Source organism: Sus scrofa, chromosome 9 (genome assembly GCF_000003025.6).
Source record: "Sus scrofa isolate TJ Tabasco breed Duroc chromosome 9, Sscrofa11.1, whole genome shotgun sequence".
Lineage (NCBI taxonomy): Eukaryota > Metazoa > Chordata > Mammalia > Artiodactyla > Suidae > Sus > Sus scrofa.
The window spans coordinates 12,016,108-12,039,792 of record NC_010451.4 but is presented as its reverse complement, the minus strand read 5'-3'; the positions used below and the strand labels follow the sequence as shown (position 1 = coordinate 12,039,792).

At 44.8% G+C, this 23,685-nt stretch overlaps 1 long non-coding RNA gene across 3 annotated transcripts in view; it reads left to right on the top strand.

Moving 5' to 3' along the window:
• Window positions 1-22,907, top strand: part of LOC106504821 — a 48,002-nt gene extending 25,095 nt beyond the window's left edge. For 2 of the 3 annotated variants that reach the window (XR_002335548.1, XR_002335547.1), the window contains 5 exons: window positions 8,904-9,006; window positions 9,761-9,842; window positions 18,794-18,868; window positions 19,310-19,428; window positions 22,669-22,907. This is a non-coding gene — a long non-coding RNA (uncharacterized LOC106504821). Of the gene's footprint in view, window positions 1-8,903; window positions 9,007-9,760; window positions 9,843-18,699; window positions 19,429-22,668 lie in introns of those variants that run through there. The other variant, XR_002335546.1, reaches the window with a different exon arrangement.

Below are 23,685 nucleotides of genomic sequence, written 5' to 3'. Positions count from 1 at the left end.
CACCTCTCGTGGTAACTTATTTTGTCCTGTTTCCTTCTCCTCAAGGCTGAGAAGGAGAAGGACCTTCCTCTGTGTGTCCGTCCTGGTCCTGCAGCTGTGTCGAGATGGTGATAGTGCAAGATCATAATACTCAGTCTTTTCTGAGATGCCTCCCCCGGGAATATCTGGAGAAGGGGAGCCCCTGTAGGCCCAAGGGGAGCTGAAATTTGAACTGATTAGGAGTAGAGCCTTCCATGGGCTCAGGTTTGGAGTGATGTTTCCAAGGAAGCCTCTAGGTGTCAGTAGAAAGCCTAGCTTTGCGAGCATGAGGCTCCAAGGAAATCAGAATCTGAGGCTGGAAAGGGTTTTTCTCGTCTTCGTCATCCACCTAAAGCTAGAATTCCCTCTCCAGCGCAGCAACGACCACAGCCACATTCCTTCCAGCCCAGCGGCGGGTGATGAGGCAGCCTCTTCAGAGGTCGGACGGCTTTATTAGAAGCTCCTCGTGAAACTTCACCTCCTCGGAGCTTTCTGGGCAAGGAAACTAAGTGAAAGCAGCCATGCCCTGCAGCTGATCCTGGGCCCGCGAGAGGCCAGACTGTGGCTGAATCGGGCCTTCCACCCGGGATTGATTACTCCAGGATGCTGCTGGCATCAGTGGGAGCCTCGCTGCTCTGGGCCGTCCTGCCCCTCAGCCCCTCCCTGATGGCCTAAGTGTTGTCCAGCCTCAGAGCATCTGGGAAGGAAGGACGGCAGCGCGCTGTCTTCTCAGACCCAGGGGTGAAGAGGGTGGCTCTTGACAGCAGAGCCCGTTGACCTGGAGCGTACGTGTCTTGCTCAAAGATGCCTTCCTTTCACTTCTGTTCTTCCCAAGGGCTCCTCTCCAACAGCCAGATCCTTGCTTAACCAGACTCAATTTTTCTGCTCAAAAAATAAGAATACCTCTGTGCTTCCCGGTCCCAACTTATTCTTTGGAAATGTAGAGAACAAACCCAATGTATCTTCCTCTGGGATTCTGAAGATAGAAGTCAAGCCATCCCTCCCTCCCTCCCTCCCTCCATCCATCCCTCTCCCCCTTCCCCCTTCCCTCCCTCCATCCATCCCCCTCCCTCCTTCCCTCCCTCCCTCCATCCATCCCTGTCCCCCTTCCCCCTTCCCTCCATCCATCCACTCTCCCTCCCTCCCTCCATCCATCCATTAAACACATCTTTACCTGGAACCTACCATGTGCCAGGCCCTGAATCTCTTAATAGGCAGATAATAAGTGGCAAATGGTATTATTAATGACCTGATGATTAACTTAGTCACAGGTAGGTTCACTTTTCTGTGGTGGATTTCTGAGGAGGGAATGGAGAGATGAGGAACCCAGCATTTACTGAACATAATTATCTGCCAGGCAAGGTGTAAGGTGCTTGTTTTACTTGCCGTATATTGTCTTACCATCATCTCATGAAGTGGGTTATCTATAGTAGGTCTCTATTTTATTTTATTTATTTTTAAAGTAGTTTTTAATTGCTAAAGACCCTTTATTTTATTTTATTTTTGTCTTTTTTAGGGCCACACCCACAGCATATGGAGGTTCCCAGGTGAAGGCCACAGCCATTGGCCTGCAAAACAGCCCCAGCAACACCAGAGCCTTAACCGTCTGAGCAGGGCCAGGGATCGAACCTGTGCCACAGCAGTGACAATGCTGGATCCTTAACCACTAGGCCACCAGGGAACTCCTCTTTACTATATTTGATCGATAAATTGCTATAATAATATGTAGGAAAATTTTCAAGAAAATACAAAGGATCACCCCCAAATCTCATATCTTAATACAACATTTTCTATTCTAATTTATACTCGTATGTATATATATGTCCATTGTAAATCCTTAATAAATGTAGGTTTTATTATAATTCCAAGTGCTTTATGTTTTGATTTTTTTTCACTCAGCCTTATTTAAGGGTAATTTATTCATGTTTCTGTGTAGTTTTCCTAATGATCACATTTAACAGCTGCCTAATAGTTTATGAATTTTTGTTATAATTTAATGCTTTTAGAGGTGACGTTCAGGAATTACTATCCAGAAATAGTCTCTCTAATTCATTATTTAAACCACCTGCTTCCATGTGGCTTAAACTCTTTTTGTCAATGTGTTATACCTTCAAGGGGACAGGGACATATTTTTCTAGTAAGCAGGACATTTTCTTTTTGGTTTTAGAGGGTTTGGGGTCAAAAGCAGATTTGCAGTGTTGGTATCACAGGATAATGGCCGTGGGTTTAATTGCTGTTTGTTTCTTCCCAGATCCTTAGTGTCCTGATCCATGCTCCTGCTGACCGAAGCTCTCAGTTGAAGCTTCTAAAAACCTATTTAGGCTTCGCTGAGTCAGGTACTTCTCTGGGCTTTGCTGTGTGGTCTCAGTTTCTTCCCGGTAACTGCTTCTTATTCTGGTGAAAAGTGCCCACTCTTATGGCAGCAAGTCAAACAACAGAGGCCACTGTTTGGTTTTGGTCTGTGTGTGTATGTCTGTGCACATTCCTTGCAATTTTAATCGTGTTTCTTCCTGCAGTATCCTTTTCTCTTCATCTTAACAGCTGCCAGAGCCATCAGGAGAGAGAGGTGGGATGGGATCAAAGTTATAGCTGTCTCCAGCCAAAGCTATAGAGGGTCCTTGTTATCCCTAAGGCTTGTATTTGGCAGTATTCCCAGACCTAGGATGGATGGGAAAGCTACTGTGGGCCACTCTTTTTTTTTTTTTTTAAGGAGTATTTCTTTTTTTTTTTCTTCTTTTTTTAAGATGGCAGCACCTGAGGCATATGGAAGTACCCACGCTAGGGACTGAATCAGAGCTACACCACAGCATCTGCAACCTCTGCTGTAGCTTATGGCAATGCTGGATCCTTATCCCACTGAGTGGGCCAGGGATCAAACCCACATCCTCACGAAGACGAGGTCAGGTCCTTAACCCACTGTGCCCCAGGGAACTCCCTGGGTCACTCTTTTGATGGTTCCCAGAGGTCTACAAGGCCTATTGAAAGGCTAGGCCTGGTGAGTTCTGCTTCTTGATCTGCAGATAAATTTTTTCTTGGATTTAGCTAGAAGTTTAGATAGGCGAGAGAAAGATTAAACTTTGGATCTGTTCGTACAGACATGCTTTATCAAAACAGAAGAAATATTAGGAAATTTCAAATAAATGCTAGCACGTTTCCTTTTATTTTAAAACAAGCAGGATTATTCTCTGGGCTGATTCCTGTTGAACACTTCAGCCAAAAGGAACTTCTGTAGGATGTTGCTAATTATGGACTTATTCAAAGTTTGGACTATTTCTGAGTAAAAGGCAGTCATGTATCATTTTGCTGAGATCTAAATTTGAATTCTGTGCACTAGGATATGGGCATGAGGAAGCAAGTCACTTAGCTGGTACATGAGCCCAGCTGGTGGTCCATCCTTCTCATCACATCATAGCTTTGTAGATATATACTCAGCATTACGTATGCATTTTATGGGGGAAATATATGATACAGTGGCATGTGGCTTCTTGAGGGTTCTCAAAGTTCTAGGCTCCATCCCTCAAAACTGTCAAGGCCTATCATTCTACAGTTATATTTAGCTATTTCTGGCCTTTGTGACTTCGATTTTATTCTCATAATCTGCCTATTGTTCCCACATAGCCGACTCTTAAAATTAGGTTTAACAAGTGTGTTACCTCTGTCAATGAAATTTTCCTGATTATTTCCCGCTAAAGTCTCTCCCAGTTTTTTTTTTTTTTTTCTTCTTCTTTTTTTAGGACTGTGCGTATGGCCTATGGAAGTTCCCAGGCTAGAGGTCAAACTGGAGCTGCAGCTGCCAGCCACAGCCACCGAAACACCAGATCTGACCTGTGTCTGCGACCGTCTCTGCAGCTTGCAGCAACACAGCATCCTCTAAACCACTGAGTGAGGCCAGGGATGGAACCCTTATCCCCATGGATACTCATCTTAACCAGCTGAGCCGCAATGGGAACTTCTCTCCCTCTTTCGACTTTAGTGTTTTATATGTTTCTTTCTTTGATACTAATAAAATCTGTACTTTCAATATTTTGTATGACCTTCTATATTAATGCTCTTTGTACTTTATCATATCTCTGCCTCTGAAATTATATCATCTTTAGGGTACATCTGGGTCTTATTCATCTGAGAAGCCTCCCCCTGGGAACTGCCCTACTTCCACAAAGCCCAGGACACTGCCTGCCTTATGTCAGGGGCCAGTAGATGTTTGTTGAGTCGAATTGGGTTAAAGGCTGGTTCTGTTGTAGCAAAGTGAATAGACATCATGTGAAGGATAGTTTTTTGCTGGATGTTTCAAGTACTTTTGCTAGTCGCTCATGGATCAAACCAGACTGCTATGTTCTTTGGATAACCTGACCTGGGAAAATATGTGATCTCAACATATTAATATGCTCTAATATGAATGTTTAATATTCTTTTCGTCTTCCAATTGGACAGTTCTTTTCTGGGTCTATTTTTTCTACTGGCTCAAGCAGTCCAAATGAAATCATTTTGATTAGTTGATTGAAATAGTCTTTCTCCTATTTAATTGACCAACTGTGTCTTAGCCCAAATTCTCTAGATTTTAGAGTCTGAGGTCAAGATTAAGGTGCTGATTCTTTTTTGGGGAGTAGGTGCAAATTTAAAAAGGTGAAAGTGAGGAAAAAGTCAACCGTTGCAGTGGAATGTGTTGCCATGTTGGCACTGCTTCCAAGAAGCTGTAATGAGAAATCGCAGGCATTTAGCAGGTAGATTCTTTGAGCCACAGTGATTTTTTTCATGGTCATGGGTAGGAATCACAATCATGAAAGAGTCTGTGGAGAGGAAACTGAGAACAATGCATCCGTCTACCTCTCTCCCGTCTCCCCTTTCCCATTTGTCAAGGTTGCTCCACGAGATGAAAGCTGTCCTGAACTTCCCCTGCGCCGCTTCTATGGGGCATCGTCCTGTCCACTGAGGTGAGCTCCAGAGTGCGATCACATGCCCTGCGGTGTGGCATTTCGTCCTGAGAGCAAACCAGTGCAGATGGGAGGGTGTGCAGGTCACACAGGTCGGGGCTTCAGTTCTGGCTCCAGGAACTCAGCAGAGGCAGCAGCCGTCCAGGAGGTGAGGGTGCCTTTGGAAAGAAAGAAGCTGAGGAGCATAACGCTGGGCATCTTGCACAGCCCAGCAGGTTTCACCCGCAGCCTTCTGCTGCAGTTGCTTCGGGGGAGGTCCTCAGTGAGGCTTGGCAAATCCAGAGAACACTTTCTAGCCCGTATCTTCCTGGAAACATCTGCTCCATTTGATGCTATTGACCAGTCTCTTCCTGAAATTCTATCCTCCTCTTGTTTTCCTGACCAATAGAGTAAGTTCCATTCCTACTTCTCTGGCTGTGTCATCTTCCTTCTCCTTCTCTTAAATTTTGATATTCCTTTTTTTTTTTTTTTTTTTGTCTTTTTAAGGCAGCACCCTCGGGATATGGAGGTTCCCAGGCTAGGGATAAAATCTGAGCTGTAGCCACCTATGCCAGAGCCACAACAACATTGGATCCAAGCTGTGCCTGCAACCTACACCACAGCTCATGGCAATGGCGGATCCTTAACCCACTGAGCAAGGCTAGGGATAGAACCCGCGTCCTCATGGATGCTCGTTGGGTTTGTTAACAGCTGAGCCACGACAGGAACTCCCCCAAATGTCTTTTAGAAGCAGACCTCTTCTCTGTTTCCACTGCCATTATCTTATTTCAGAACTGGAATCATCTCTTAAATGTTCTCTCTGTCTTTGACCTTGCCTCCTTGCAATCTACTTTTCACACTTGCAGTTATAATTTTAAAAGACAACTCACCAAGACCAAATAGGGTTTGCTCCATGGATATAAGAAAAGTTCAATCTTAAAAGTACCTGTATATATAATTTATGACATCACTGTATTAAAGGAGAAAAGTCACATGATCATTTTAACAGAATGCCAAAACATTTTGATGAAAATCACCATATATTTTTGGTTTAAGAAAACCTTCATTGGGAGTTCCTGTCATGGAGCAGTGGTTAACGAATCCGACTAGGAACCATGAGGTTTCGGGTTCAGTCCCTGCCCTTGCTCAGTGGGTTAACGATCCAGTGTTGCCGTGAGCTGTGGTGTAGGTTGCAGACTCGGCTCGGATCCCGAGTTGCTGTGGCTCTGGCGTAGGCTGGTGGCTGCAGCTCCAATTCAACCCCTAGCCTGGGAACCTCCATATGCTGCGGGAGGAGCCCAAAGAAATAGCAAAAAAAAAAAAAAAAAAAAAAAAGAAAACCTTCATTAATCTGTTTATGTTCATGAATATTCATCTCAAACAAATAGCTAGTGTTATTCTTAGCAGTAAAACATTAGAATCATTTCCATTAAAATTAATAATTTGAGTGTTATTACCATTACTTAAAATTTCCTGAAAGTTCTACTCAATGCAATAATGAGAAAAAGAAATGAAGGAGGTATAAATATTTGATAGGAAGGGACAAAATTATCATTATTTGAAGATTATAAGCTTAAGAAAACTATTAGAACTTATGAGAAAGTTTAGAAAGACTGGCAATTATGACAGAAATATTTTAAAATTACTATCTTCCTTATATATCAACATCAATTTGTTAAGAGATCAGAAAAAAAAAAAGAATCCATATATCATGGCCATCAAAAAAAAAAAAATTAGGTTGTTCCCATCGTGGTGGGGACGTAATGAACCCGACCAGTATCCATGAGGTTATGGGTTTGATCCCTGGCCTCACTCGTTGGTTGGGATCCCGCATTGCTGTGGCTGTGGTAGGCTGGCAGCTACAGCTCTGATTCGACCCCTAGTCTGGGAGCCTCCATATGCCTCGGGTGTGGCCCTAAAAGTACAAAACAAACAAACAAACAAGGAATATTTAGGAACAAAAAATATTTAAGGAAAGATCTTTAAAATAAAAAAGCAATAATGGGAGTGCAGCCAGTAGGGGAAAAGAAGCTGTTGGTTTGACAACCTGATTTAGCAGAATAACTTATCTCTTTGTAATTTGGAATAAAGCAAAAGGAACATGGAATTGCTTTGCGCAAAAGAGATGGGAATTGGACATGACTGCTTTGGAGTTTACATCTAGAGGGGACTGAATCTGGAAAATGAAAAAGAGAATCATTTCTTTTCAGGGAGAGATGCTGAGCAGTCGCTGCCACATGGAGGGATGGGCAGTGAGGATTTCTGGTGATAAAGATAGGAGACTTTTTTTTTTTTATCCTGTCTTTTTGCCGTTTCTTGAGCTGCTCCCATGGCATATGGAGTTCCCAGGCTAGGGATCAAATCAGAGCTGGAGCTGCCAGTCTACACCACAACCACAGCAACTCCAGATCGAGCTGTGTCTGTGACCCACACCACAGCTCACAGCCAGATCCTTAACCCACTGAGCAAAGCCAGGGGTCGAACCCTCATCCTCATGGATACTAGTCAGATTCATGCCCAGTGTACCACGACTGGAACTGCCTATTTTCCATAGGCAGTTTGGAACATTTCTAAACTTCATGCTGGAGATACTGTCCTTTCTGGTGCCACTTATTTCTCAACAGGCCCTGAAAGCATTTCAGAGAATAAATGTGTTTGACCAGCAAAACTCAACCTCGTGGAGAATAGTTAGGCTCCTTTGTGCTCTTTGTTCCTGTGAGAGGATAATGTGCTGCATGCTGTTTTCAAGGTTCAGTGTAGCAGTGGATTGGATAAAATAAATGGGAGCCCTAGTTTTCTTTGTGAAAAGCCAGGGAAGACTGTTTGAGGCAGAATCCTGAAATAAAACAGGGAAATAAAACCTCCTGAAATGAGGTCTCAGTGGACGGCAGCTATGGAAAGGTGGATGAGTCATGAAAGAGGAAGGAAATTCTGCCTTGATTCCCTGGGCAGTTCAAGATCTTACTTTTCCCTCCTGTTGTTCTAGTGACTTTTAGAGAGGACAATTCCAGAGAAGGATGGTTTCCAAAAGAAAAGAAATCTAGATGGACTCCAGTGTGGTCTACTTATGTAAGAGCACCTGCCACGGGGTATACAATAGCCTCGGGCAGAACTCCCAAGAAAGACCGCTTTGTAAACCATGCTTCTGCTCTGGGAAGTCAACAACTGTCTTTTGTCCACATAGCCCTCCAGTCACCCTGCTATGGAATTTCTCGTCCAAACCTCTCTAGTGAGGTTTGGGCAGGAAGAAATGATGCCATTGTCTTTTAGAAGTTGGATCAATAAGGGTGATGTCATGATGTGTGGCTTTCCTTGGGTCCCGGCTGTTCCAGACGTAGCAGATCACGTGCTACCCTGTTGGTGCATATATTTCTCTAGATCCTTAGGCCATATGGGCACATAGAAAACAGCCTTTGTCAGAGGAGAATCTACTTAAGTCTCCCAAATGTTAACTTCCTTCCTTCTTTCTTTTTCTTTCTTTCTTTCTTTCTTTCTTTCTTTTTCTTTCTTTCTTTCTTTCTTTCTTTCTTTCTTTCTTTCTTTCTTTCTTTTCTTTCTTTCAGGGCCACAGGTGTGGCATATGGAAGTTCCCAGGCTAGGGGTCAAATCGGAGCTGCAGTTGCTGGCCTACCCCACAGCCACAGCAGTGCCAGATCCAAGCCACGTCTGTGACCTACACCACAGCTCCTGGCAACATTGGATCCTTAACCCACTGAGCAAACCCCTGTCCTCAGGGATACTAGCAGGGTTTGTTTCTGCTGAGCCACAACAGGAACTCTAACTTTTCTTTTTAAGGTCAAGTAAAATCAATATCTTGTTTAGTGACTTCTCTAACGATGCATGTAAAAACAATTACATAAATAAATGTCCTGGTCTTTCTTGGACTTAGAGTTAGGTTTCAAATCAATAAAGTATGGAAAACATCCCATTGGATTTGATCTTCAAAATAGTTTTTGTTTCTAATTTCTTTTTTAGTTCTGATCTGTCTTCTGCCAATCCACTGAAGGCTGACCAGAGCAAATGGACAATTTGCATATGAGCTCGAACATACGTCTCCTTGTTTGTTGTTCTTTGACAGGTAACTTGAATTATTTTGACAAATATTTACTATGCCAGATACTGTCCTAGGTGCTAGGAATAAAGCAGAATGAAACAACAAAAATCCTTGCCCTTGTGAGTATCCACGCTAATGGGGGAAGCTTCATTCATTCATTTACTCATTTATTCCACAAGCATTTCTTGATCTTGCAGTACAACTCAGGCCTTAAGCTACATACTGTGCCTAATCAGGATTTCATCCCTGCCCTCAGAGTCTAGTGGGAGAAATAAGACATGTCCCCTCTCCTTTCCTGCTGCTTCCCCATCCCCTCGTATATAGAAAGTACAAAGGAGGGATATTTTATTCAGGTCGAGTGGTTCAAAGAACATTACTCAGAGAAGATGACAAGCAAGATATGGCTGGAGGAATGACCTAATGGGGGAGAAAGGCAGTCTTGGTGATGATGAGACAGAGCGTGGTGTAGGGTCTGGACCAAATGAGGAGACCAATGAATGCTGCTGAATGAATGAATGAAACCTCCCCAGGAGACCAGAAACTCCATGAGGCATGTTCTGATAATTGCAAGTCCTTTCTGTAGCTGGAGTTTAAAGTGTGGAGATGAGGACAGGAGATGGGGCTGGGAAGGAGGCAGGGTCTGGGCATGAGGATTTTAGAAATTATACAAATGACATCTGCTTATTTCAGATGACTCTTTAGGGACTTTTTGTGGAGCAATGATTTCATCATACTATTTCTGTAACTGGTCCTTTGCACTTCTTTTTCTGCTTCGCAGCGGGAGGACCTTTCCCTCTCATTGGATGACATACAGAAGGCTCTCGTGAAGATTTGCTGTTTTTGAAATTCCATGGATACTGGTAAGGTGCAGACCGCTTAGATGAGGCCATGCCCTGGCCCAAATGCGCCACTCTGAGAAACTGAAGCTTCATCACCTAAGTGGGAATATTAAAAGATTCCCCCTGCCATGTCATTGCCACTCTATTTTTTTAATCCCCCCCCATTTTTTATCATGGAAAAATCCAAATATTAATATACGTAAAAATAGAAAACTTACTATAATAAGCTCTCCTGTACCCCTTGCTTCAATGAACAACTGACAGCCAGTCTTGCCTCGTCTGTGTCCTTTCCTCTGCTGACCATTGCATTATTTGAAAGTAAATCCAAGACGTCAGATCTCTTTGTATGTATTTCTAAAAGATAAGAACTTGTTTAAAAATGTATCTGCAGTTATTACACCTAACAAAATACTTATTCTCTACTCTCATAATATATATAGTCAGTGCTCAAGTTCGAATTGTCTCACTTTTTTTTGAAGTCGGCTTATTTGAATCATGATTTAGACACGGTCCACATTTGTATTGGGTTGTATTTCCTTTAATCAGTAGGTCCCCTTTTTTTCTTTTCTTACCATGCTTGCTGTTTATTTAACTGTAGGCTCTTAAAGAGAGAGAATAAGTTGAAAATAGCACTTTAAGTGTTGCATTTTCCTCCATGCTCACCTTCACTAGGTTCTTTTTTTTTTTTTAACCCCTGATAATTTTTGAGGTGCAAAACCGTATCTCATTATTGCACAGCATTTTTTTAATTTGCAAAGCATGTCCGGCCTTGCCTTGTTTTTAGCCTGACAGCTTTATCTGAGCATTGAGACACATAGTGATCACACCATACACCAAAATGAATTCTGGGAGTTCCCGCTGTGGCTCAGTGGTTAACGAATCCGACTAGGAACCATGAGGTTGCAGGTTCGATCCCTGGCCTTGCTCTGTGGTTGAGGATCCGGCATTGCGGTGAACTGTGGTGTAGGTGGCAGACGCAGCTCAGATCCCACGTTGCTGTGGCTCTGGCATAGGCTGGCAGCTACAGCTCCGATTCGACCCCTAGCCTGGGAATTTCCAAATGCTGTGGGTGCAGCCATAGAAAAGACAAAAAAAAAAAAAAAAAAAGAATTTTAGATAGAATAAAGGGTCAAATGTAAATAACCTAAACCGTAAAAAGCTAAAAGACAATATAATAGTGAACACATTTTTGGAAATGGAAGATATTACATGAGCAGAAAAGCAACGGAAGATATCCCGAGGGAAAGTGTCAATAACGTACAGAACCAGTAAAAGCTGTCACAACTTCTTGGTCAACAAACACAAGGACAAATGATAAAATGGGTGGGGAAATAGTTGCCATCTAGGAGAGACGGTGAGAGTTAGTAGCTTTAACGTACATGGCCTGGTCTAGACGCTCACTGGGTCCAGGTGGGTCCTTTCACAAGGTGACCTCATGTCCGGGTTCTTTAGACCCCCATCTTCTTGATTCTCTGGAAGCTGCATGTTTTTTCTCAAGATCCCTGCCCTAATTATTCACGTGAGAAGCCTTAGAGGTGAAAATAAGATTTTTTTTTTTCTCTTTTTTAGGTCTGCACCCATGGCATATGGAAGTTCCCAGGCTAGGGGTCCAATCGGAGCTGTAGCCTCCAGCCTGCCCCACAGCCACAGCCACGTGGCATCCAAGCTGCGTCTGTGACTTACACCACAGCTCACAGCAGCGCCGGATCCTTCACCCACCAAGTGAGGCCAGGGATCGAACCTGCATCCTCATGGATCCTAGTCGGGTTTGTTAACCACCGAGCCATGATGGGAACTCCCTAAGGGTCTTCACAGTTAGCTCCTCTGTTGGGCCTCTTGGTCTCCCCATCTTCCTGCTCGATTGACCCAGGAGGTCTGTTGGGCCGCTGCTGACCTCATCCCCACCATTGACATTTGTTTTTCTTCTTCTCCCGCAATCAGGAAAACACTGTACTTCTTATGATGAACTATTTTCAAAGGGGTTTCCTGCAGAAGAGCTGCTGGGGCTCTAATGATCCAGTTATTTCTGTTCCTAGTCTGATCCATGGATCCTATTGGATTCCTTAACTACTGAGCCACAAAGGGAACTCCACAGAGTGGAATATATTTTAAGGGTGAAGAGAGCTACAAAGAAATCTAACACTTCATTCAATAGTTATTTGCTAGTAGAAGTCTTTCTATTAGAATTTTGAAATTTTTTATGGTATAGTACAAAGTAATAAGTAGTTGTGTTAATGTTATTAGGAACCAAGTTTTCAGTGTGAGAAAAGAAATATAAAATCAAAGGAATTAATATGAATACTTTTTTTTATGGTTGCACTGGAGGCCTATGGAATTTACCCATGTCAGGGATCGAATGCAAGCTGCAGCTGTGACCTTTGTCCCAGATCCTTAACCCACCGCACCACAGGGGGAACTCCAATATGAATAAATCTTCATATTAAATTGAATTAAAATACCAATAGGAGTTCCCATTGTGGTGTAGTGGTTACCGAATCCAACTAGGAACCATGAGGTTGCGGGTTCTATCCCTGGCTTTGCTCAGTGGGTTAAGGATCCGGCATTGCCGTGAGCTGTGGCAGACATGGCTTGGATCCCACGTTGCTGTGGCTCTGGTGTAGGCCGGTGGCTACAGCTCTGATTCACCCCTAGCCTGGGAACTTCCATATGCCACGGGAGTGGCCCTAGAAAAGGCAAAAAGACAAAAAAAAAATAATAATAAAATAAAAATAAAAATAGCAATATATGCTTATGATTCTTTCTCCTATTTCTGTACTTTTCACAAAGGACTAGAAGTATTAAAACCCCAAGGGCAATGGGCAACCTCAAGTGCCCAGAATGTGGACCCTAATATTTAAAGGAATCAGAATCTTGGGTGGCCGATCCCAAGTTTGAGGTGGCACAGGTACAAACTAAGCCTTACGCGTCTTACTGCACCAAAAACTCATAGTTATCAAATATCAGTAGGTTTTATCAAAAGGACCCAAGAGCCACCACAAAGGGGCTCCAATTGGTGAAAGATGGGATAATTTAAGCATGCAAAAAAGTGATTGAATTTGATTGAAATACATAGAATATGTAAAAACCTAATGAGTTCATGGGTGGGAAAGGTAGAGAAATGTCCTAACAAACAAATTAACCCTCTGGGTAACGTTGGCAGTAACTAGGTCACAGACCTTACTCTGAAAATTGGCAATTTAAGGGAAATAATTAAGCATTACCCTACTTTTCCAATAATCTGCCTTTCAGGGTAACCAAGTAGCCCTAAAGAATGAGGAAAAGTTCTTCTTTACAGATAATTCCCAGCTAATAAAAGTGGAAGGAATTATATGTGACGGAATTATAAAATCACCATTTTGCAATCTTAACGATATAATTAATTAAGGCAAAGATCAATAAAGGATGAAAGCATTCGATAAAAGGCTTATGGAGAACTTTAGTTAGTTTTGTGGTGCTGAACTCTTTTAGCTTTTGCATGTCTGTAAAACTCTTGATCTCGCCTTCCAATCTGATAAGAGTATTGTGCTGGGTAGAGTACTTTTGGTTCTAGGGTCTTCCCGTCCAGCACTTCTCTGGGAGCTCAGGCTACCACAAGGCCGCTGGTGCTGGCACGCGTCATTTTGGAGTCCTCCTTCTAGCGTATTGGCCCCAGGACCTGAACCTGCCCACCAGCTGGTGGGCACCCGTCCTGGGATTTCTCAGAAGCAGCAGCCAGCTGTGCAGCTGGACTGCTGATGCCTAGAGCTGTGTCCCTGCCTTCTGGATTAGGTGAGATTTTGTGTGTCCTTTAAGAGCAGAGTCTGTGTTGGCTACAGCCCTCTGGGTTTCCTGAAAGTAAGCCCCACGGTCCTTTAAAGCCAAGCATGCTGGGAGCCCGTCTTCTGGTTGCAGGGCCCATTGCTCGTTGCGAGGATCTCTGCAATGGCCACGGACCTCCTGCTTGTGGGTTGCTCCCCTGGGGGTACGAGTTTTGCGTGTCCCGGGACTCCACCCCTCCTGTCTGTCTCATTGTGGTTCCTTCTTTGTGTCTTGAGTTGTGAAAGATCTTCTCTGCTGATCTTCAAGTGGTTCTCGTTAACGGTTGCCTGTAAATAGTGGTAATTTGGGGCGCCTGTGGGAGGAGGTGAGCTCAGGGTGTTCCTACTCTGTCCCCTGGGCCCTTCCCTAGAAGAACAGCTTATGGAGAGCTTTCAATGGACATTATCTGCTGCCACCACCTGAATCTGCTGATTTATAGAAAAACTGAACTAGTTTAATGACAAAGTTAATGGCTGGAGCAGGTCCAGCTGTGGCGCAGTGGGTTAAGAACCCGACTGCGGTGGCCTGGGTTGCTAGGGAGGCTCGGTTCAGTGCCCCGCCGGGCAGAGTGGGTTAAAGGATCTGACATTGCTGCAGCGGTGGCATAGGTTGCAGCTGCAGTTCATATTCAGTCCCTGGGCTGGAAACTTCCATATGCTGGGTGTGCAGCTATTGAAGGAAAGAAAGAGAGAGAGAGAGAGAGAAAGGAAGGAAGAAAGAAAGAGAAAGAAAGAAAGAAAAAGAAAGAAAGAAAGAAAGAAAGAAAGAAAGAAAGAAAGAAAGAAAGAAAGAAAGAAAGAAAGGTTAATGGCTGGAATTCCCTAGTGACCCAGCAGTTAACAATCTGACATTACCACTGCTGAATCTTGGGCTCAATCCTTGGCCCAGGAACTTCCACATACTGTGGGCAAAGCCAAAGAAATAGTTAATGGCATTAAAAAAAAAGTTGGGTCAAGGTGTTCTAGATTTTAAAAGACTCAGAAGACATAACCATCAAATGCAATGCGTGATGTATGGATCTTGCCTGGATCCTGATTCTTTTTTTTTCTTTTTGGTCTTTTTTAGGGCTGCAGAGAGGCATATAGAGATTCCCAGCCAGGGGTCCAATGGGAGCTGTAGCCACCGGCCTATACCACAGCCACAGCAACACCACGTCCGAGCTGTGTCTGCAGCCTACACCACAGCTCAGGGGAACGCCGGATCCTTAACCAACTGAGCGAGGCAGGGGATCAAACCTGCATCCTCATGGATACTAGTCAGATTAATTTCTGCTGAGGCACGATGGGACCTCCTGGATCCTGATTCGAATGAGCCAACTATAAAAAATATATTTCTTTAAGTATTAGGGAACTTTGAAAATGATCTAAGAACGAGAGGATATGAAGTAATTACTACTATTGTTACTAGCAGTGTGGTTGGTTAAATAAGAAAATATTCATATATTTTTGGGACGCAAAATGAAGTACTAGAGAGGAAATAGTAAGAGGGCTGGGATTTTCTTTAAAATACTTCCACAGAGGAGTTCTCTAGTTCTCTTGTGGCTTGGTAGGTTAAGGATCTGGTGTTGTCACTGCAGCAGCTTGGGTTGCTGCTGTGTCTCGAGTTTGATTCCTGGCCCAGGAACTTCCATATGCCACGTACGGCCAAAAAAAGAAAAAAAAAAAAAAAAACCGCTTCCACAGAAAAAGGAGAAGGATAGACAAAGCATATGTGGCAAAATCCTAAATAATTGCTGAATCCGGATGATGGGTTTTTTTTTACACTCTTCTTTCCAATTTTATTTATTTGACATTTTGTTCATCGTGAAAAAGATAAGGAGACAAAATAGAAATCTTCTGGATGACAATTCAGTCCGACCCTTGAAAGTTAGTGGAGCAAATAAATGGAAAAAGTTTTTGCAAAACGAGCCAGCTCTTCTTTAGTTGTCAGCTCAACTACGTGACAAAAGCACATCTGATGTCAGTACTCACACCTTGCTTGGATGATGCGATCCTGGCGGAAGGAAGGGCTGTTGGGGGGTGTAACAGTTCTCTCTCTCTCACGCCTTTTTTTGCTCACACCCGAGGTGGCACCTCAGCACATCCGAGCAGGGTACAGAGCAGTTTGCAATGTTCTTTTGCAGCCCAAACTGCTAACCACACTCAATATCTTTGCTGATTCACTGAGGAATAATCTGTGGTCCTGCAAGTAAGATCTCAAGATTGAAGTGGGACCTTGGAAGAAGTGAATCAGCATGTGAACCTTATCTCTCTCTTCCTGAGGGTTCCTCTGTGCTGGTCCTGTTTGAGTGAGGGTGCTGGGTGAAGGAAGAAGAAAGTTCTTCCTGTAGATGAAGGATTACAAAAGTCAGGGATGCAAATGCAGCCAAGTGTGTAACTGCTCTCCATTCTAGAACCTGGGGCAGGCCGGTGTCACTAATTGATCACAATTTTCTTTTCTTTTTTGTGTGTGTCTTTTTGCCTTTTCCAGGGCCCTCTCACGGCATAGGGAGGTTCCCAGGCTAGGGGTGGAATCGGAGCTGTAGCTCCCGGCCTATGCCAGAGCCACAGCAACGTGGATCTGAGCTGCGTCTGCCACCTACACCACAGCTCACAGCAACGCCGGATCCTCAACCCACTGAGCAAGGCCAGGGATTGAATCCGCAACCTCATGGTTCCTAGTCGGCTTCGTTAACCACTGCGCCACGACGGGAACTCCGATCACAATTTTCTTTTCCTCTGGATTCTTCTTGCTATACTAGTGCAGGTGGCATCGTGTTAATGAAAGCTGTTCCTGAACCACCTTGGGTCCACTCGCCTGCACTTGTAAAGCTAATCTGCGGACACCAAGCTATGGTAAAGGAAATTGTAGTGTTTATTACAGAGGCCAAGCCAGGCGTCCAGGCACCTAGTGCTTAGAAGACCGGAACTCCCCGATGGCTTTCGGGGAAAGATTTATAAAGACAGGGTGAGGGAGGAGGGTTCTGGTGTGTGTGATCAGCTCATGGACATTCTTCTGATTGGTTGGTGGTGAGGTAATCGGAGTCAACACCATCAAGCTTCTGGTTCCAACCCGTCTGGGGTCTAGGTGCTTGTGGGCACCGTACAGTTAACTGCTTCCACCCGGTGGGGGTTTTAGTCTCTGCAAAACAGCTCAAAGGATGTGGCTCGGAATATTATCTATGGCCCTTGTGGAGGAACTAAAGATCCTTGCCTTTGCTGAATAGCTAAACTATTATTTTGTCTTACATGACTATTTCCCTTCTTTTTGCGTTTTCTCTCTTTTCTGATCAAATGTATTCTTTGGAACTTTGTTAGTCTCTGCAAAACAGCTCAAAGGATGTGGCTCAGAATATTATCTATGGCCCTTGCGGAGGAACTAAAGATCTTTGACTTGCTGAATAGCTAAACAACTACTATTTTGTCTCACGTGGCTCTTTCCCTTTCTGCAATTTCCCTCTTCTTTGAGCGGATGTATTCTTTGGAACTTGGGGAAGGTTTGAGAGGCTAAAGTTTTTTTTTTTACAGACAAGAGGCAGGCAGAACACATGGGGGGGGGTGGTTCCTGTCCCGGGAAAGTCCCATAGGGTCTTGCTCAATTACAAAATAATTCCTGTTCAAAACATCCTCAGACTAGAGTATCGAGCAAAGCATTTCCCTAGCTGTATTATTTTATTTATTTATTTATTTTTGCTTTTTAGGGCTGCACCTGCAGCGTATGGAGGTTCCTTCTTGGCACAGCGAAAACGAATCTGACTAGGAACCACGAGGTTGTGGGTTTGATTCCTGGCCTCGCTCAGTGGGTTAAGGATCTGGCGTTGCCTTGAGCTGTGGTGCAGGTCACAGATGTAGCTCAGATCTGGCGTTGCTGTGGCTCTGGCATGGGCCAGCGGCTACAGCTTCCATTAGACCCCTAGCCTGGGAACCTCCATATGCCACAGGTGAGGCCATAACAAGACCAGAAGACCAAAAAAAAAAAAAAAAAAAAAAAAAGAGAGAGAAAGAAAGAAAAGAAATAGCAGATCTGGGATTCAAACTCAGTTAGCCTGGCTTTTAGCCACCACATTCTGGAGCTTCATTATACCTCAAGGTCAATGTTAGGGAATAACCGATAATAATGACCACTCTTCACTGAATGCTTACTGTATGCCCAGCCCTGTGCTAGATGCATTCCTTAACGCATTAAACATTTTCAAGGATGTGATGCAGCAAACGTTATTACTTTTTTTCCTTTTTATGGCCACACCTGTGGCAAATGGAAGTTCCCAGGCCAGGGGTCGAATCGGAGCTGCAGCTGTGGCCACTCCACAGCCATGGCAACACCGGATCCCAGCCACATCTGAGACCTACACCGCAGCTTGCGGCAACATCGGATCCTTAACCTACTGAGCGAGGCCAGATATCAAACCCTCATCCTCACAGAGACAATGTTGGGTCCTTAACCTGCTGGGCAACAATGAGAACTCCTGCAGCAAAGACTATTTATTGTACAGCTTAGGGAACTGAGGCTCAGAGAGGTTAAGTGACTTGCCCAAATCACACAGCTAACAAATGGCAAAGCATGAATTTGGATTCAGTCATGTCTGCTTCCAAAGTCTTTGCTCTTTCTGCAGTATTTCTCTCAAGAATCTTACCCTCCGTTTTCTCCCTAGAGGTGCAGCATGACTAGGATGCTTACGACTGGCCAGCAGTGAGTGGGAAATGGAGCCAACAATGGGAGTCCTTTTATGCCACAGAGTGTGGCATATTTTGTTCACAGCAGTGTTTGGAATTTGTGTATACCTTGCAACCTGATAGTCCTGAGAATATATCTGCCGTAGTTGGGGAGAGATTAAGAACCTCATCGTAAGTCTCTCTTTGGGAGAATAAAAAAATTGTTATTCATTTACTTCTTCTTCTTCTTTTTTTTTTTTTTTTTTTTTGTCTTTTTGCTATTTCTTGGGCTGCTCCCACGGCATATGGAGATTCCCAGGCTAGGGGTCGAATCGGAGCTGTGGCCACCGGCCTACGCCAGAGCCACAGCAACGCGGGATCCGAGCCGAGTCTGCAACCTACACCACAGCTCACGGCAACGCCGGATCGTTAACCCACTGAGCAAGGGCAGGGACCGAACCCGCAACCTCATGGTTCCTAGTCGGATTCGTTAACCACTGCGCCACGACGGGAACTCCTGTTATTCATTTACTTCTGTGGCAGCCATTCAAGCGTTGAAGAAGGAGTAACTTGCTTCTGATCTGTTTCCTGCCTTCAGACGAGACCCAAGGCTCTCGGGTAAGATATGTGTCAGGTATACTGAGGACAAAGTGCACATTTAATTAGAAAACCAGGGAATAGGTGGCAGTAAGTGGGGCGGGGCGGGAGGGGGGCTAGATTTTCTAACATCCCTTTTAGGCATTTTTATCTAATAAAACCTCCCCAGTACAGGAGAAGCTCTTAAGGTACCTCCATGTAACCATCTCATGGGATTAACTGATGCTGTCCAATCCTCCTGGAAAACTTATCAACCAAGGCATCCGTGTTGGCTTCCGCACCCGGACATTTTTTGTGCTCACCAGGAGTTTTATACAGATTAACTCATTAAGTCCTTAGAGCAACACCATTTTACAGGTGAAAAAAATGTGGCAGGAGGAAGTTAAATAACTCAGCCCCAATCGAGTTGGGTCCTTACCAGGAATTAATGGTGTTTGCTAACAAAACAATTTTTTTTGCCAGGCACGCATGGCAGAGTTTGATTCGATGGAGTGTAAACCTGGGCAAGACGAGCGCAAAGAGAGATTGAGCTAGGATTTCCGTGAAAACTAAACCGAATGTTTTGGAAAGGCTTGATAAAGGTGAGTTTCTAAAAAGGTTGCTTTGGGAGTTCCTATCGTGGCTCAGCAGAAACAAATCTGACTAGTATCCATGAGGACACAGGTTCGATCCCTGGCCATGTTCAGTGGGTTAAGGATCCAGTGTTGCCTTGAGCTGTGGTGTAGGTTGCAGACGTGGCTCGGATCCCATGTGGCTGTGGCTCTGGCGTAGGCCGGTGGCTACAGCTCTGATTTAACCCCTAGCCTGGGAACCTCCATATGCCACAGATGTGGCCCTAAAAAGACCAAAAAAAAAAAAAAAAAAGTTGCTATTGGATTCGGAATGAGCAAGACCCTGTTCTTTCTGTCCCTGTAAGCAGGCCTGCGGCTGCTAATTAGAAAGCCTCATCTCACGTTTTCCTCCTTCAAATGCGTCTTCCAGATCGATCTGCTCTGAGACGACTTCTTGGGGAGCCTAAATTTTACCAGTCCTGTGACTCAGCAGCAAGTTGCTTCATCTCACTGAGACTTAGCTTCTGTATCCATGAGATGGAGACGGTAATATCTGCCTTGCAGGATGGTTGTAGAAATGACATGGGGTTTTCTGGCCCATAGTAAGTGCTCAACACACGACAAAAGTAGGGTGTGCTTGTTCTTGGGCTGGGGGCTGTGGAAACAGATGGGTGAGATTGACCCTGCCTCCCGAAGCCAGAGACAGACCAGCGAGGACTGTCTGCCTGCTTTTGGCTCCACTTAGCCTGCAGGGAGCTGAAGCAGATTTTCACAGATGTGAAGGGAACCTTTTCTCGATGTTTTTAGACACTGACACCATTATGTCACCCACATTCTCAGCTAGCATTTGAATCACTCGTCCCGCGGGCCTGGAATGCATCAGCACAGTCGTTCCAGATAGAGCTTTCTTAATTTTTTTCCTTTCCTTTTTTTAAACGTATACTTGATTTACCGTATTGTGCCAGTTTCTGCTGTATAGCAAAGGGACCCAGTCACACGTACATATGCATCCCCCCCTTTTTTTTTTGTCTTTTGTCCTTTCAGGGCCACACCCAAGGCATATGGAGATTCCCAGGCTAGGGGTCAAATCGGAGCTGTAGCCACCGGCCTGCGCCAGAGCCACAACCATGAGGGATCGAAGCCACATCTGTGACCTATACTACAGCTCACAGCAATGCCGGATCCTTAACCCACTGAGCGAGGCCAGGGACTGAACCCGCAACCTCATGGTTTCTAGTGGGATTCGTTAACCACTGCACCATGACGGGAACTCACGCAGCCCCTTTTTTATATTATCTTCCACTGTGGTCTCTTCCAAGAGACTGGATATAGTTCCCTATGCTATACAGCAGGATCTCATCGCTTGTTGATTCTAAACGTGATAGTTTACATTTACTAACCCCAGACTCCCCGTCTACTCCCTTTCCCGCTTGGCCACCATAAGTCTGTTCTCCATGTCTGTAAGTCAGTTTCTGTTTTATGGATAGGTTCCTTTGTGCCATATATGTATTTTTTTTTTTTTAGGGCCCCACCCACGGCATATGGAAGTTCCCAGGCTAGGGGTTGAATTGGGGCTGTAGCGTCCAGCCTACATCTCAGCCACAGCAACTCGGGATCCAAGTTGCATCTGGGACCTATACCACAGCTCATGGCAATGTTGGATCCTTAACCCACTGAGCGACACCAGGGTTTGAACCCGCATCCTCATGGATGCTAGTCAGGTTCGTTACTGCCAAGCCACAATGGGAACTCCAGTGTGCCGTATTTTAGATTCCACGTATAAGTGATATCATATGGTATTTGTCTTTTTTCTTTCTTACTTAGTGTGAGAATCTCTAGTTGCATCCACATTGCTGCAAATGGCATTATTTTGTATTTTGTTCTTTTTATGGCTGCGTAGTATTACATTGCATTAATGTACCACATCTTCTCTTTTTTTTAGGCTGCACCCACAGCATATGGAAGTTCCCAGGCTAGGGGTCGAATTAGAGCTGCAGCTGCTAGCCTACACCACAGCCACAGCCACACTAGATCCAAGCTATGTCTGAGACCTACCACAGCTCACGGCAATGCCAGATCTTTAATCCACTGAGCGGGGCCAGGGATCAAACCCATGTCCTCTTGGATACTAGTAGAATTCCTTACTGCTGAGCCACAGCAGAAACTCCTGTACCACATCTTCTTAATCCATTCATCTGTCAATGGATATTTAGGTTGTTTCCAAGTCTTAGCTTTTGTGAATAGTGCTGCAGTGAACATAGGGGTTCATGCATCCTTTTGAATTATAGTTTTGTCTGGATATATGCCCAGGAATGAGATTGCTGGATCACATGGTAGTTCTATGTTTAGTTTTCTGAGGAACCGCCATACTGTTTTCCATAATGGTTGTACCAATTTACATTCCCACCAGCATTGTGGGAGGGTTCCCTTTCTCCACACCCTCTCCAGCAGCTGTATCTGTTATTGATACAGCTTTCTTATATTTAGCCAGTAAATCGTTTTTCCTAAAGCCTAAAGAAGTCATTGGAATGGCTTTAAGAGGAGCAGGTTCCAAATCATGGAGGCCACCTGGAGCGGGCTCTGGAACGTCTCCAAATTGGGTTTATGTCATGTCTCTCTCTCTCTCTTTTTTGTCTTTTTAGTGCTGCACTTGCTGCTACGGAGGTTCCCAGGCTAGGGGTCCAATTGGAGCTGTAGCCGCCGGCCTATGCCACAGCCACAGCAATGCCAGATCCGAGCCATGTCTGTGACCTACCCCACAGCTCACGGCAACGCCGGTTCCTTAATCCCCTGAGTGAGGCCAGGGATCGAACCTGCGTCCTCATAGATGCTAGTCGGGTTCGTTAACCACTGAGCCACAACGGGAACTCTGACACATCATGGCTCTTTGACCTCAGAAAACTTATATAATAAATCTGAGGACCAATTTCCTCATCAGAAACATGGAAATAATGATTCTCATTTCATTGGAGGTAACCAGAGGCCGATGAGATGAAACGTCACGTGTCCAGCACAGTACTTGGCATAGAGTCCATCCCGAGTAAATGGTAGTTTTAACACGTGAGTGTGAGTAGGTAGAAACGTGGGCACACAGCTAACCTGTGAGCTAAAGAGCTGCGAGCAGGCCTTTCTCCAGTGCTTTCTTCATGTGCTTGTGACAAGGAGTCTAGTCTGGATCGCCTGTTGGTCTGGCCCCGCACACAGTCTCTGCTTAGTCTTCCAGCAGAAATGACTGCCACTCAGATTCTTATTCCATTGTTTAATTCGCAGGGTTATCCTGAGTGAGGCCGTCAGCCTCTGGGAGCCTCCGTTGATGTGTGACATGCAGATACAAGTGCCTACCCTGCAAGAATGATGAAAGGAATAGAAATAATGAAAAGCAGGTAAGACTGTGCTGACCCTTACAGGCACATAATGAATTGTGGCTAGTTAGAGTACGGTGGGGGGCCTCTCTCTGAACTAGAAGGTTTTCAGCAGATCAAAATTTTGATTAAAGCAAGGAATCTTTATTTGTGTGCATTTTAGATCCTGCATTTCTTCCTTAACACTGCATCACAAAAGGAAGGAATCTTTTAAAAAAGGACACAACCTTTCTTTCCTTCCCCTTGCCCCCCCAGTACCACGGAGATCATCAAACGTGTTAATTTCATGCCTAGTGGTAGCTTCCATCCCCGCTCCTGGCCTGTATGATAGACGTGTGCCACCCCCCCTACAAAAGCTAGAAATACTGCTGGAGCACATAAAGTCTGCTCTGCAACCTTGCAGGTTTTCCTGCTCAGAGACCAGATAAATGACCCCAAGCCAGAGCAGGATGAGAAGAGGGTGGGAGTGGCACTCACCACGGACCACAGAAGAGGAAGATGGGGAGAAGTCTGAAAAGGGGGTGGCGAGGGAGGTTTGGACGGAGGAGGAACCATGAAGTAGGAACTGCTTCGGGGACCAGCTGTTCCTCCTGCTGCTATTTGGAGGGGACCATATACCGCCCGCCGAATTCAGTTTGCTGAACGGGGCTGCCCCAGAGCGCCTGCCTGATTTGGAATGAGTTCTTTTGCCCTGGAGCCCTTGGCAAGCTTTCCTTCCCTCTCTGACCTGTCACTTGTTAGAGAGATTGATTCGTGTCAGCCCTAGAACATCATAAGGAGAAGGCATGTGGCCTCCTGGAGGGGTTATGATGGCCTAAAGCGAAGTCCTGGCCCCCTTGTCACAGTGAGACTGGACAGACCAGCTTGACCTGGCCTCTGTGTTGGGATGATGATAGAACACCCCACCTTTTTATGCATATTGCCA